Below are 13857 nucleotides of genomic sequence, written 5' to 3'. Positions count from 1 at the left end.
AATACTTATAATAGCCATGAAAGCAACCTAGATGTCCATTGACAGATGAATGGGTTAAAAAAAAAATTGAATATATTTATACAATGGAATATTAGCCAATCATAAAAGAAATGGATATGTCAGTTGTAGTGAGGTGGATGAACATAGAGCCTCTTTTACAGAGAAAAGTAAGTCAGAAAGAAAAAAACAAGCATTATACATTAACACATATATAAGGAATCTAGAAAAAATGGGACTGATGAAGCTAGTACAGAATGGATTTATAGACATAGTGAGGAAATTTGAGGGTTGAACAAATTTACCAAGTAGCATTGACATATGTGGACTATCATGCACAAAATAATCAGTGCGAAGTTGCTATATAACAGGCTACCCAGTCTAACACTCTGTGATGACTTAGCGGAGTGAGATAGGGGGAGTGGAGGGAGGGTCAAGAGACCTCAAGAGCCATAATTATATGTAATTTTAACTGATTTGCATTGTTGTATAGCAGAAACCAACACAACATTGTAAAATAATTTTTCAACAATTTAAAACTAAAAAAAAAACCACAAAAAATAATAAATGAATATTCAAAATATATCCACTCCAATACTCAAATTTAATTTTATAAAAGAAACTTTTATTTATACATTTCCTGTAAAATGTGAGTATTTTATCTATATCTATATTCAGTTCAATTCAGTCTCTCAGTTGTGCCCAACTCTTTGTGACCCCATGGACGGCAGCATACCAGGTCAGGAGTTTCCTGTCCATCACCAACTCCTGAAGCTTGCTCACACTCATGTCCATCAAGTTGGTGATGCCATCCAACCATCTCATCCTCTGTTCTCCCCTTCTCCTCCAACCTTCAATCTTTCCCAGCATCAGGGTCTTTTCCAATAAGTCAGTCCTTTACATCAGGTGGCCAAAGGATTGGAGCTTCAGCTTCAGCATCAGTCCTTCCAATGAATATTCAGGACTGATCTCTTTTAGGATGGACTGGTTGGATCTCCTTGCAGTCCAAGGGATTCTCAAGAATCTTCTCCAAAACCACAGTTTGAAAGCATCAGTTCTTCAGTGCTCAGCTTTCTTTATAGTCCAACACTTACATCCATACATGACTACTGGGAAAACCATAGCTTTGAATAAATGGACCTTTGTCAGCACGGTAACGTCTCTGCTTTTTAATATGCTGCCTAGGTTTGTCATAGCTTTTCTTCCAAGGAGCAGGTGTCTTTTAATTTCATGACTGCAGTAACCATCTGCAGTGATTTTAGAGCCCAGGAAAATAAAGTCTGTTACTGTTTCCACTGTTTCCCTATCTATTTGCCATGAAGTGATGGGACCGGATGGCATGATGTTTGTTTTCTGAATGTTGATTTTTAAGCCAATATTTTCACTCTCCTCTTTCACTTTCATCAAGAGGCTCTTCACTTTTTCTTTACTTTCTGCCATAAGAGTGATGTCATCTGCATATCTGAGGTTATTGATATTTCTCCCTGAAATCTGGATTCCAGCTTGTGCTTCATCAAACCCAGCATTTCACATGATGTACTCTGCATATAAGTTAAATAAGCAGGGTGACAATATACAGCCTTGACGTACTCCTTTCCTAGTTTGGAACCAGTCTGTTGTTCTATGTCTGGTTCTAACTGTTGCTTCTTAACCGACATATAGATTTCTCAGGAGGCAGGTAAGGTGGTCTGATATTCCCAAATCTTTAAGACTTTTCCACAGTTTTCTGTGATCTACACAGTCAAAGGCTTTGGCATAGTCAATAAAGCAGAAGCAGATGTTTTTCCGGAATCCTCTTGCTTTTTCTATGATCCAACTGATGTTGGCAATTTGATCTCTGATTCCAGTTCAAACTACGCTAGATTGCAATCCCACATGCTAGCAAAGTTGCTCAAGTGACGCTTCAACAGTATGTGAACTGATAACTTCAAGATGTTCAAGTTGGATTCATAAAGGCAGAGGAACTAAAGATCAAATATCTATATACATTTTATTTAGCTGCATAGGCATTGATTCCAGTTCTAAGAAGAGTGAAAAAAATGCTGCTTTATGTAGTTTTTGTACATTTGAAGATTGTGTTGAAATACACATAAAACTCCAGAAAACCCATCAATATCATTTTTTTATGTTTTTTGAAAATAAAACATTTATGGTACACCAAAACTCTTAACCCAATAAAGCTTTCAATTTCATTTTTCTTCCAAGTAATCAATGTGCCCAATACTCTTTGTTGATTTAGAAAATCCTTTCCATATTGAATTCTGAAACTGTCACTCAGAACTTAGTACAGGATTCAGAGTTACATATTTTGTTCCATTGATTTGTGCATTGACTTATAAGCCATTAGACAATGCTATTTATGAGCCTCTGATTTCTTTAATTTTAGAATAAAATTAACTTCTCTTTCTTCTAATGTCAAAACTTCTCTTCGTCCAGAGAGTTATATGTCTCTTCCTGTTGTCTGTCCAGCTTATCATTTGTATACTCAAATACTCACCAAATGACTAATATGGAGCTGGATATAGATGTGCCAAAAGGACACAGTTGTTACACCAAAAGAATATATGGCTTAGTGAGGAACACTGACACATAGATAAATTAGATGACACCTAAATCATAGTATGGAAATCTAAACAGGTTCTTTAAGTAAATAGCTGTCAGTTGGGCAAGGGAGGGGGATTAGTGGGTGCTGCTTCCCAGGCAGGGGAACAGGACATGGTGCTAAGGTGACCAGGGAGCTGCAAGAAGCTTGTGCTGCTGCACTTTGACCCTGATCTCTTCTTTGCTTATCACTTTCTATTCCTGTTTCATAGGGAAAATAATTTCTTGAATATAACTGAAGATGCCAAATACTGTCCCCAAATTTTATCTCGGTATAAATATCCAGTTGAATTATTCTTTTATTTTTCTGAAATACTAATATAAATTTCACAACGTTTTTATTTTTGCTTTGTTTTCTTTTCTCTTTGTGTAAATTCATTTAAGAATACTGCTTTCCAGCTAAATAATGAAGATTCCTCTCATTCCATTTAACATGCTTGGGCTTCCAGTCTAACCTTATAGTTGGGGAAATTTGCCCCAGGCTGATTCCACTCTGATAATCTTGAATCTAGTGTGGCACTTCTAAAAGGAGATGAAATAAAAATACATTCCTTGGATCATGTGAAAAATATAATCCTCAGAATACACTGCCATCAAGTTCTGTTTGCTTCCCTTCATTGCCACTGAGAGCAATCTACTGGTGGGAATTACAGCTCTCGCATATAACTTACTACTTGGGGTTTGTTTTCAATCACGGGGAAGAAAGGTACAAAAAATATTTTCTCCACGCTAACAAACAGAAAAACTCCAGATAACCTATGTTATCCTGGTTGTAGTTGTTTTGAAGTCCACCACGGTGCTGAATATTCAGAGACATGCAAATAAATTAAATTCTAAAAAGGAAAGAGCTCTTCCCAGATGAGAAGAGATGCTTGACATTTTCCATCCCTGGGGACAGGGTAGGAAGAGGAAGAAACTTGCAGTAGATGGGGATATGGATAAAAAGCAAAAATTTTAGCAAATGTCTCACATCCAGGCATAATTTACCATAATGCATTAGAAACCCATGCAGTATTGGCATAAGAGTAAACATATATCAGTGGAACAAAATAGAGAATCCATAAATAGGTCTATATGTGTACAGTAAAGTGATTTGCAGTTAAAGCAAACATAATAAGACAATTCAGTTGGGAAAGAAGATCCATTTCTACCAGTAGTGCCAAAGTATTTGCATATTCACATAAGAAAAGTGATTGAAGGTGAAATACAGGCCTGAATAAAAGATAAAAATATAAAGTCTAAGGAAAATAGAATATCTGTATGATCAAAGGGAAGATTTCCAAGATAGGACAAAAGTACAATAACCTAAAAAAAGATTAATTGAGCCATCAATCATGATTTAAAAATTATGTTCACTGGAGGATACCATTAAAAGCTTAAAAGAGGACTTCCAGTTCAAGATGGCAGAGTAAAAGGATGTGTGCTCATCTCCTCCTATGAGAGCACCCAAATTGCAACTAGTTGTTCATCAGCTAGCTGTTTATCGACAGGAGGATGCTGTAACCCACCAAGAAAGATACCCTACATCCAAAGACAAAGAAGAAGCCCCAGTATGACGGTAGGAGGTACACAATCACAATAAAATCAAATCCCATACCTGCTGGGTAGGTGACCCACAAACTTGGGAACAATAATATCATAGAAGTTCTCTCACTGTTGTGAAGGTTCTGAACCCCATGTCAGGTTTCTCAGCCTGAGGATCCAATGAAGGGATGAGGGGTCCCCAGGGAATTGGGCCTTGAAGGCCAGCTGGATTTGATTTTAAGACTTCCACAGGACTGGGGGAGACAGAGACTCCAGTCTTGGAGGACATAAACAAAATCTTGTGTGCACCAAGATCTAGAGGAAAGGAGTAGTGACCCCATAGGAGGCTGAGCCAAAACAACTTGCTGATGTTGGAGGGATTCCTGCGGAGGTGTGAGTCAGCAGGGGCTCACAACAGGGATGAGGGCACTAGCAGCATCAGGCCGGCAAGATCACCCTTGCCATAAACCCTCTTGGAGTTCTCTGTTAACTCTACCATGAAGCCCATAAACCCGAGGGCTGGGTTACCTCAGGCCAAACAACTACCAGGGAGGGAGTGAAACCCCATCCATGGGCAGATAACTGGATTAAAGTTTCAATGAGCAAAGCTCATCAGTGCAAGTGCAAGTAGATCAGCCATGTGTCCAACTCTTTGCAACCCCATGGACTATACAGTCCATGGAATTCTCCAGGCCAGAATACTGGAGTGGGTGGCCTTTTCCTTCTCCAAGGGATCTTCCCAACCAAGGAATCAAACCCAGTTCTCCTGCATTGCAGGCTGATTTTTACCAGGTGAGCCAAAAGGGAAGCCAAATAATACTGGAGTGGGTAGCTTTTCCATGCTCCAGTGGATCTTCGTGACCCAGAAATCAAACTTGGGTCTCCTGCATTGCAGGTGGATTCTTTACCAACTGAGCTATCGGGGAAGACCCAATTTTTCCTATGTCAGTCCATCCAATAAGAAAGCTTACACAACCTTCTTAGCCTCTGCCATTAGAGGGCAAACAGAAGAACAGTCCCACAGCCGCTAAAACAAAAACCATGTTACAGAAGGTTAATCACAATGAAAAAGCAGAAAGTTATGTCCCAGATAAAGGGACAAGATAAAAGCCCATAAGACAACTAAATGAAGTGGAAATAGGCAGCCATCCAGGAAAATAATTCAGATTAATGATAGTGATGATCCAGGATCTTGAGAAAACAGTGGAGAAGATGCAAGAAATGTTTATCAAAGATCTACAAGAACTAAGGATCAAACAGAGATGGCTAATACACTAGAAGGAATCAATAGTAGAATAACTGAGGCAGAATAGATAAATGGATAAACACGAAGACATGTAGTAATCAAACTGACAAAAATTAAAGACAGAGATAAAATATTGAAAGCAATAAGGGGAAAATGTGAAATAACATACAAGAGAACGTCCATCAGGCTATTAGCTGTTTCCTCAACAGAAACTCGACAAGCCAGAAGGGAATGGCATGATATATTTAAAGTGATGAAAGGAAAGAAATTACAACCAAGAATACTCTACCCAGCAAGACTCTCAGATTTGATGGAGAAATCAAAAGCTTTCCAGACAAACAAAAGTTAGGAGAATTCAGCATAACCAAACCAGCTTTACAACAAATGCTAAAGGAACTTCTCCAGTCAGAAAACACAAGAGAAGAAAAAGATTTACAGAAAATAAATCCAAAACCATTAAGAAAACAGTAATAAGATCACACATATTAATACAACCAAAAGATGTACAAGTATACACTTCCACTTACCACTCTGCTTGATTCCCCAAATTGTATGTAATTATTTTATACTCTTAATCTTGTTCCAATTATGGCTTTCAATTGCAATTATTTTGTATTTGTTATCTGGCTATTGATTGTGAAAACTGATAGACATCTATTACTATTGTAATTATTTAACTATCACTCACTTAATACCATTGTACCATGGTTGGTCAACAGAAAAATAATAGGACTCTGTATATTACCAAAACTAACATTTAATAGAAAAACCAGTGATCAATTTTTTAAATGCAGATGCATATCAGAATTATCTTGAAATTTTTTGAACAATACAAATGCCCAAGTATTGCTTTTTTTTTTTTTTCCCTCCAGGGCTCCAGATATGTTTTTAATGAGCAGTCATGTTTAAAACCAACTGGATTATATGAAGATCTTTTACTTTTATCTAGCTTGTTTCATTTTTCTATTTCATATTCCGTGCTCCCATTTCATTTATGTTTTCCAATTTCTCCATCTCTCTCTCTCTCTTTTTAAAATGTCCTTTCTCAAGCTTTTATGTTGCTGCTAAGTCACTTCAGTCATGTCTGACTCTGTGCGACCCCATAGATGGCAGCCCACCAAGCTCCCCTGTCCCTGGGATTCTCCAGGCAAGAACACTGGAGTGGGTTGCCATTTCCTTCTCCAATGCATGAAAGTGAAAAGTGAAAGTGAAGTCACTCAGTAGTGTTCAACCCTCAGCGACCCCATGGACTGCACCCTTCCAGGCTCCTCCGTCCATGGGATTTTCCAGGCAAGAGTACTGGAGTGGGGTGCCATTGCCTTCTCTTATAAAATGTAGTAAAAAAAGCTTTTGTATACATATATACAAATAATATGTATTATATATATGTATATTGTTTAGAAAACATAAATTTTTACCTAACTAAAAAATTATGACATCTTCATCCCACTGTTTGATTTAGTAAGAATAAATTGCTAGATTTGTAATTTTAAAAAACAGATATGCAACCAGCAACAAAGGTTTACTCCATAGCACAGAGAACTATAGTCAATATCTTGTAATAACCTATAAGGGAAAATAACTTTAAAAATATTATATGTGTATATATATAACTGAATCACCTTATTGTGCACCTAAAATATTGTAAGTCAATTATATTTCAATAATATAATATATACAAATAAAAATTGAAAATGTAAGCCTTATACCTGGAGGAAATATTTGCAGTATATATATATATATCTGATAGGAACTGATATGTAAATATTCCTTTAGACCAATATTAAAAGGACAAACTATCCAGTTTTGAAATACAAGGAAAAGACTTGACAAGAAATTACACAGGAGAAGATATACAAGTGGCCAGAAGCACATAAGATGGATCTTTATATCTTTTGCCTTCAGAGAAGTGAAATATAAACCACATTGGGTATTACTTCACACCCACTAGAATGAAATCAAGAAGAATGACAATACCAAATTTTGATAAGATAGTGATAAGATAGAGTGAATTCGGAAATTGCTTTAACAGTTTTTTATTCAGTTAACCTTTGCTTATCCTATGAACTGTCAATTCTATTCTTAGATTATTTGCCCAATAGAAATGAATACTGACGTTCGCAAAAAGCTTGGACAATAATATTTATAGCAGATAGATGAGATCGCATCAAAAAGACACAGAAACCAACACTAAGTGTCTCCTATTGATGAAAGATTGGATAATTAGAACATCAAAAGAATAAAAAGTAAAATCAAGTGAAATTCAATAAAATTCTTGGGGGCCAAAAATAATAGTAAAAATTTTAAAAAAGTAAAAAGCAACCATTTCTGCAATGCTTGTATAACCTTTGTAATAGTGTCTATATAAGATAATATTCAGAAAACCAATTATATAGCAAAAGAATCAAGCCTTTATCTTTCCTTTCCTGTTCTGTTATTTCAACAGGACCAAATTAGTGATGAAGCTAATTCTTCTTTATGGAAGAATTCCAACTAATAAAAGCAGAAGAAAAAATAGCATTATAAGAATGATTATTTTGTAACCCAGTGAAATCATGAGGCCAGGTTAAGATCATCATTTCATTTGATAACCATTATGTAAAAGTGGATATAGAATTTCACATGTCTAAACACAAAAGCAATACTAAAAGCCAGACAATCAGACATGTGCATCCTGTTCTAGTGGAACAGGCAGTACACAGTACCATCTATTACAGCCTCTGATCATAAAATCAAACCGCTAGATAGGAAGTCTGAGGAGGGAGGAACTCATGAGTCTATACCTCAAGGGATCAATCAGCCCAAGTAAAGATGTGGGAAATATTATAGGAAAAAATAATACAAATTGTTTAATAAATAAATAGCATGAGAAAAAATTAAGGGGGAAAATAATAGAAATGTAAAGAAAAGTGTGTTACTTCAACTCCAAGAAGCAAGAGATTTATTTAGGCAAAATACCTATAAAATAGAAAGAGGAGAGGAAAGGAGGAATTGCAGAAAGCATTCTCTATCTGTGTCTGTCTCCCCCTTTTATTTTAATATCTTTGTGTCCTCACATGGTCTCTTGAAGACATCAGTCATAGGATTTAAGACCCACCCTAATCCAGTAGTGGTAAAGCCAATGCAGGAGAAGAAATAGATGTGGGTTTGATTCCTGGGTTAGGAAGATCCCTTGGAGGAGGAAATGGCAGCCCACTCCAGTATTTTTGCCTGGAAAATCCTATGAGCAGAGGAACCTGGTGGGCTACAATCCATGGGTTTGCAAACAATCAGACATGACTGAGTGTCTGAGCACACACACAATCTAATATGGGAAAGGACTATGACGAGGCTGTATGTTGTCACTCAGCTTATTATATACAGATTACATCATGAGAAATGCCAGGCTGCATGAATCACAAGCTGAAATCAAATCGGCTGATAGAAATATGAGCAACCTCAGATATGCAGATGATGCCACTCTAACGGCAGAAAGTGAAGAGGATCTAAAGAGCCTCTTGATGAATATGAAAAAGGAGAGTGAAAAAGCTGGCTTGAAGCTCAATGTTTAAAAAATAAAAATTAAGATCATGGCATGCAGTCCCATCACTTCATGGCAAATAAAAAGGGAAAAAGTGGAAGCAGTGACAGATTCTTTTCTTGGGCTACAAAATCACTACAGACAGTGACTGCAGGCACCAAATCAAAAGATGACAAACCTGGACAGCATATTGAAAAGCAGAGACGTCACTTTGCTGGCAAAGGTGTGGATAGTCAAAGCCATGGTCTTTCCAGTAGTCATGTACAAATGTGAAAACTGGACCACAGAGAAGGCTGAGTGCTGAAGAATTGATGCTTTTGTACTGTGATGCTGGAGAAGACTCTTGGACTGTGAGAAGATCAAATCAGTCAATCCTAAAGAAAATCATCCCTGAATATTTATTGGAGGGATTGATGCTAAAGCTGAAGCTCCAATGCTTTAGCCACCTTATGTGAAGAGCTGACTCATTGCAAAAGACTCATGCTGGGAAAGATTGAAGGCAGGAGGAGAAAGGAGGATGAGTTGGCTGGGTGGCACCACTGACTCAACGAACATTAGTTTGAGCAAACTCTGGGAGACAGTAGAGGACAGAGGAGAGGACAGAGGAGCCTGGTGTGTTGCAGCAGTCCACGGGGTCACAAAAAGTCAGACATGACTTAGTGACTGAACAACAACAAAAAATTCAATATGACTTCATCTTAATTAATTATATCTGAACAGATCTTACTTTCAAATATGATTCTGAGGTTCTCGATGAATATGAATTTGGGGAAAAGTATCAAGCCAGGACAGTATACAATCAAGAGAAATGAAAATATGTTTGTACAATGTTTTCTACATGAATGTTTGTAACATTATTATTTATAATAGCCAAAAATATGAAAACTCAAATGTCCATCAATTGATGAATAAGTGAAAGTGTGATATGTATATAAATGGGATATATTTTTGTAATAAAAAGGAATAAAATATTGATTCAGGCTACCACATGGACGAACCTCAAATACATTATGCTAAGTGAAAGAAACCAAACACCAATTGTGTGATTTCATTCATGAAATGTCAAAAACAGGCAAGCCTATAGAGCTATAACATAGACTAGAGGTTTCCAGGGGCTGACAGTGGGAAGCTTGTAGGGACTGACTGCTACTGAGTATAGTGGGATATGAGATATGCTCTAAAATTGTTATGATGGTTTCATATTTCTTAATATGCCAGAATCATTGAACTGTAGTTTTTATATATGTGAATTATGTGGTATATGAATTATATTTCTATAAATATGTTATAAAAATATACATGTGACACAGACTGCAGGCTGTGTGTCAGAATCCACACATGCATTCTCTCTTCATAGCTGCTGCTGCTACTGCTAAGTCGCTTCAGTCGTGTCCGATTCTGTGCGACCCCATAGATGGCAGCCTACCTGGATCCCCCGTCCCTGGGATTCTCCAGGCAAGAACACTGGAGTGGGTTGCCATTTCCTTCTAATGCATGAAAGTGAAACGTGAAAGGGAAGTCACTCAGTCGTGTTCGATTCTTCGTGACCCCATGGACTGCAGCCTACCAGGCTCCTGCATCCATGGGATTTTCCAGGCAAGAGTACTGGAGTGGGGTGCCATTGCCTTCTCCTCTCTTCATAGGGTTGTAGTCAAATGTCTGGTCATCCAGTTAGGTACACATCCCCCAGCCCATGCTCCTGCAGTCAGGAAAGCCAAGAATTAAGTTCTTCTAGTGGAATGAGTGGTAATGACCAAGTGGCAATGACTCTATGCCTCACGAGCCAGAGTCTTAAAACTCTGTTGTGTTTTTCTCCACAGTTTTCCCCTTTCTCAAGAGCTGGAACTCAGGAATATCTGAAATTCTGCTTCAGCCAAACAAGGATCATGTTCTAGATGGCATGCAAACAAGAGAGAAGAAACCTTCCTCCTTGAATAGCCATGTGGAGCCAAGAGCATATATAAATATATATACACCTTTCTTGGTCTTTTCGTTAAGAAGGAATAAACATCTTTGTAACATCTTTGTACTTAAGGCACTAAATTTTTTACTGATTCTCTTCCTTACAGCCAGTTTTCCTTGTCCTTGACTGATGCAATACTGTCCCCAGATGTTTGATCCCTGTTCTTGTCATGACCAACTGGCTCTCTACAGATCATCACATGAATTTCTCAAAGGTTATTTAATTAGAAGTCTTAGTTGATGACACCTGGGAGCAATTTTGCTGGTTATAAACTGATAAGGGTATAGAAAAAGGAAAAGGCATGATCAAGGGAATTGAGTAGGATAATGACTATAGAGAGAGTTAAGGGAGTTAAAATAGGAAGGGAAAAGGCAAGAAAAACAGAAAGATGGACAGACCAAGCATGTTACAGAACGTTATTTCATCAATCCCACAATGCCAATGTGTGACATAACTTTTTGAGGGGAAGGGGTGCCAAAATCTTACTTTGAAAAGACTAAAGGTTGGATGTTTAGAGCAGCCCCATAAGCAAGCTCTGCTTCTTGTGGTCCAAATATATTATTCCCTCTTGCGAGCAGAATTTTAAGATGGCTTCCAAGAACTTTGCTCCCTGGTGACACTCCTGAAATTACATTTTATATTCTGAAAGGGATATTATGGGGATGTGCTAATCTAATCATGCAAGCCCTTTAAAAGCAAAGTGTTTTTAACATTAAAAAAAAAAAAAGTAGCCTCCTGACTACACAGGATGACTGAAATGTCCTCAGATATTCTCGCTCTCCATGTTTTATAGAGACATATTTAACCTCTAACATTGTATAAGTTTAAAGTCAGCAACCTGTTGATTTGATACACTTATATATTGCAAAATGACTACCACCATCATTAGCTAATATTTCTATCTCATCACATAAACACCACCCAGACTCTGTAGCTAAGATCCTGATACCTGGCTATTTTGGGTTAACTCTCTGGATTTATCTCCCTCTCTTCTGACTTTCTAGCCAGAAACTTGCTCTGATTAATCAGTAGTGTGCATGAAGCTGAAGGCTGAGCTAGTAGACTCTCAAGCCCAGGCAGAACCTCTATGAAGGCCAGTTCCTAAGAGCACCATACTCGTTTAGGTCTTGGTACTTCATTCAATAATATCAGTTCAAGCTAGCTGTAGAAAGAGGGCTAAGCTGTCAGAGTAGGGGAGGATATCTGTGACTACAGGCAACTTTCTTTGACTTTATCAAATCTAACTTTACAAAGTTAGAAACTGGGGTATTAATCCCTTCCTTGTTATGGATATGTGTGAAGGTTTTATAAGCAATTAGAAGAGAAAAACTGGTGTATAATCCAAAATGCTCATCACCACCACCATCACCATCATCATCATTATCACTATTACTGCCCCTACCTTCACCATCATCATCACTATCTTCACCCTCATAATTATCATCACCATCACCAACACCACCATCACCATCACCAACACCATCATTGCCATCAGCACAACCACTCTTCCACCATCTTTTTCACAAACACCATCATAACAAGTGAGTGATCTGATTTGATACTTTGAATGAGCCAAATCAGATCACAGCAAGCTGATAGAGCATTTAATCTTCTTATTTGAGAGTGTTTTTACCTTGGTCAAGGTGAGAAATTATCTGTTTTTACTACATCCCATAATCTAATATTTATTAAATATCTGCAAACTGCAGGTGTCAAGACAATGGAAGGATGTAGCAAAGATCACACACTTCCCTGGTGGCTAAGATCAACATTAAGAATGGGTAAAAATACTACCCTGTCATTTTTCTTACTCTTCAAACTAGTAGGAATTTATATTTGACTACCAAACGCAGGAATCACTGGAAGGTTTTCAGCCAGCCACCTGTGAAATTTAAGGTATTATGCATGATTAATTACCAAATTATTCAGGCAGGCATTATTTGTAAGGAGAGCATTTTAAGCCTTCCTGGCAGCAGACTGTGGTGCTAACAAGAAAAAAGAGATACTTTAATATTGCTCAGTTTATAAATGCATTTCCTTTAAGAAAAACTTGTGCTGGCAAGAAAAATATGTGCTATCTAGATCTGGGATTTTTGATAAGGCCATTCTAAAATGATGGTTTCTTCCAATCCTGCCAAGAGAGTGTATCAAGGTGCACAAAAAATGCCATAAAGCAGACTGACCTTCTTTTCATCTTTTCTCCCCAGAGGCTGTCTATGCAACATATTAAAAATTGACCTTTATCTTGAAATGTTAAAATTCTTTCAGAGTTAATAGGTTAATTAAGAAGCAGATTTCATTTCAGAAAGATTTAATTCTAGAAACACAAGTGACTCAATATCTTTTTTTTTAAGGTTCTTTTCTTGATGTGGACCATTTTTAAAGTCTTGATTGAATTTGTTATACCGCTGCTTCTGTTGTTTATATTCTGGTTTTCTGACTGTGAGCCATATGGAATATTAGCTCCCCATGCAGGGATAGAACCCACACCCCCTGCATTGGAAAGCCAAGTCTTAGCCACTGGACCACCAGGGAAGTCCCTTGGTATCATTTTAGAGGGAAACGTTTTTTATAGCCAGTGTTATAGCAAACTGCCTCATGAAGAAATCAGAACTGCTGAATCATTGGTGGGATTGCGATGAACAAAACTGGGGTCTGTGTGCCCACACACAACAAAGCCAATCTACTGGCACCAGCTTGTAGTGAAGGAAGGTGCAGTGTTTATTGCAGGAGCCAAGCAAGGAGCCCAGGCAGCTAGTGCTTAAAAGATCCAAACTCCTTGATGGTTTTCAGGGAAAGGTTTTGAAAGACCAGGTAAAGGGAGTGGTATTGCGGGATGTGTGATCAGTTCATGAACAATCTTCTGCCTGATTGGTGATGAGTCAGGAGTCAATATTATCAGCTTTCTGGTTCCAATCTGTCTGGGGTCTACATGCCTGTGGGCAGCATACAGTTAATTTCTTCAACTTGGTGGGGGTTTTAGAATCTGAAAAATAGATCAAAGGA

General features: G+C 37.7%; 1 long non-coding RNA gene across 1 annotated transcript in view; it reads left to right on the top strand.

Annotated features, from left to right (window-relative positions):
* The window catches only part of LOC138423113 (uncharacterized), a 42725-nt gene extending 31808 nt beyond the window's left edge, over positions 1-10917 (top strand). Inside the window, exons 4-5 of the long non-coding RNA XR_011250134.1 lie at positions 10246-10343; positions 10709-10917. This is a non-coding gene — a long non-coding RNA (uncharacterized lncRNA). The remainder of the gene's footprint in view (positions 1-10245; positions 10344-10708) is intronic.
* The last annotated feature ends 2940 nt before the right edge of the window (positions 10918-13857 follow it).

The sequence above is a fragment of the Ovis canadensis genome, chromosome 18, assembly GCF_042477335.2.
Source record: "Ovis canadensis isolate MfBH-ARS-UI-01 breed Bighorn chromosome 18, ARS-UI_OviCan_v2, whole genome shotgun sequence".
NCBI classification, from domain to species: Eukaryota; Metazoa; Chordata; class Mammalia; order Artiodactyla; family Bovidae; genus Ovis; species Ovis canadensis.
This window is presented reverse-complemented; position numbering and strand designations above follow the sequence as displayed.